Source organism: Capricornis sumatraensis, unplaced genomic scaffold, assembly GCF_032405125.1.
Source record: "Capricornis sumatraensis isolate serow.1 unplaced genomic scaffold, serow.2 scaffold1, whole genome shotgun sequence".
Taxonomy (NCBI): domain Eukaryota; kingdom Metazoa; phylum Chordata; class Mammalia; order Artiodactyla; family Bovidae; genus Capricornis; species Capricornis sumatraensis.
This window is the reverse complement of record NW_027184612.1, coordinates 12,526,583-12,529,448: the sequence shown is the minus strand read 5'-3', so window position 1 is coordinate 12,529,448 and position 2,866 is coordinate 12,526,583.

Here is a 2,866-nt window from a genome sequence, read left to right as displayed (position 1 = left end):
AGTCCCCCAGATGTCTCAGTCCATTCCAGAGGAAGCTCTTTGCCCTGCACTGGCTCATCTTTCACGCCGAGGATCGACTCACACCACAGTGGCACGTGGGACAGCCCTGTGGGAAAGCCTTGAGGGAAAGCCTCGAGGGAAAACCACAGATCCTTTGATCCACGCCACGGGAAGCGTGACATTGCTGCTACAGCCTGGAAGGAAAGTGCACGTGCATGCCCCGACTCGAGACGAGGCCTGACTCCCCTGGGGAGACTCCAGAAGGACCCAAAGATCCATGTCAGCCCCTGAGAGGAAACCTCGGTTCAGGCCCTGACTCCACACAAGGTTTTTGGCCCCGGTATCGGCGGGAGAGGAATCCCGAGAGGCCCCCTAGCAACTCGCATGGGGACTGGCCTCTCCTGAGGCCACCAGGGCGGGTCCCTGAGGTCCCCGTAGTAACTCGAGAACACCTGCCACAACTCGAGAAATTCCAGGAAGTTCCCCCTTCCAGGCGAGATGAGGCCTATTTCCGATGAGTCGTCAGGAGACTAATGACACCTAACCTCTGGAACTTCGAAAGGGTCTTTCACACCCTTGCTGCAACTCAAGAAGTTCACCGCCATACCCGTCTCCACTCGAGAGGAAGCACGATGGTCCCGCCCACATCCAGAGGAGCCCCGTTTCCCCCTCGTAGCTCGAGATGAGGGATCCTTTCCCTGCTTTCAACGGGAAAGAATTCCCGGCGTTCCCGTCGCTTCTCAAGAAGAGGCACTCTCAAAGGAAAGGCGAGAGGAACTCCATGGTCGTACCACCATTCCAAGAGTCCCCCAGATGTCTCAGTCCATTCCAGAGGAACCTCTTTGCCCTGCACTGGCTCATCTTTCACGCCGAGGATCGACTCACACCACGGTGGCACGTGGGAGAGCCCTGTGGGAAAACCACAGATCCTTTGATCCACGCGATGGGAAGCGTGACATTGCTGCTACAGCCTGGAAGGAAAGCGCACGTGCATGCCCCCACTCGAGATGGGTCCTGTCTCCCCTGGCGAGACTCCAGAAGTACCCAAAGATCCATATCAGCCCGTGAGAGGAATCCTCGGTTCCGGCCCTGACTCCACACAAGGTTTTTGGCCCGGGTATCGACGGGAGAGGGATCCCGAGAGGCCCCCTAGCAACTCGCATGGGGACTGGCCTCTCCTGAGGCCACCAGGGCGGGTCCCTGAGGTCCCCGTCGTAACTCGAGAACATCTGCCCCAACTCGAGAAAATCCAGGAAGTTCTCCCTTCCAGGCAGGATGAGGCCTATTTCCGATGAGGCGTCTGGAGACTAATGACACCTAACCTCTGGAACTTCGAAAGGGTCTTTCACACCCTTGCTGCAACTCAAGAAGTTCACCGCCATACCCGTCTCCACTCGAGAGGAAACACGATCGTGCCGCCCACATCCAGAGGAGCCCCCTTTCCCCCTCGTAGCTCGAGATGAGGAATCCTTTCCCTGCTTTCAATGGGAAAGAGTTCCCGGCGTTCCCGTCGCATCTCAAGCGGAGGCACTCTCAACAGGAAAGGCGAGAGGAACTCCATGGTCGTACCACCATTCCAAGAGTCCCTCAGATGTCTCAGTACATTCCAGAGGAAGCTCTTTGCCCTGCACTGGCTCATCTTTCACGCCGAGGTTCGACTCACACCACGGTGGCACGTGGGACAGCCCTGTGGGAAAGCCTCGAGGGAAAGCCTCGAGGGAAAACCACAGATCCTTTGATCCACGCCACGGGAAGCGTGACATTGCTGCTACAGCCTGGAAGGAAAGTGCACGTGCATGCCCCGACTCGAGACGAGGCCTGACTCCCCTGGGGAGACTCCAGAAGAACCCAAAGATCCCTGTCAGCCCGTGAGAGGAATCCTCGGTTCCGGCCCTGACTCCACACAAGGTTTTTGGCCCCGGTATCGACGGGAGAGGAATCCCGAGAGGCCCCCTAGCAAGTCGCATGGGGACTGGCCTCTCCTGAGGCCACCAGGGCGGGTCCCTGAGGTCCCCGTCGTAACTCGAGAACACCTGCCACAACTCGAGAAATTCCAGGAAGTTCCCCCTTCCAGGCGAGATGAGGCCTATTTCCGATGAGGCGTCTGGAGACTAATGACACCTAACCTCTGGAACTTCGAAAGGGTCTTTCACACCCTTGCTGCAACTCAAGAAGTTCACCGCCATACCCGTCTCCACTCGAGAGGAAGCACGATGGTCCCGCCCACATCCAGAGGAGCCCCCTTTCCCCCTCGTAGCTCGAGATGAGGAATCCTTTCCCTGCTTTCAATGGGAAAGAATTCCCGGCGTTCCCGTCGCATCTCAAGCGGAGGCACTCTCAACAGGAAAGGCGAGAGGAACTCCATGGTCGTACCACCATTCCAAGAGTCCCCCAGATGTCTCAGTCCATTCCAGAGGAACCTCTTTGCCCTGCACTGGCTCATCTTTCACGCCGAGGATCGACTCACTCCACGGTGGCACGTGGGACAGCCCTGTGGGAAAGCCTCGAGGGAAAGCCTCGAGGGAAAACCACAAATCCTTTGATCCACGCGACGGGAAGCGTGACATTGCTGCTACAGCCTGGAAGGAAAGTGCACGTGCATGCCCCGACTCGAGACGAGGCCTGACTCCCCTGGGGAGACTCCAGAAGTACCCAAAGATCCATGTCAGCCCCTGACAGGAATCCTCGGTTCCGGCCCTGACTCCACACAAGGTTTTTGGCCCCGGTATCGACGGGAGAGGAATCCCGAGAGGCCCCCTAGCAAGTCGCATGGGGACTGGCCTCTCCTGAGGCCACCAGGGCGGGTCCCTGAGGTCCCCGTCGTAACTCGAGAACACCTGCCGCAACTCGAGAAAATCCAGGAAGT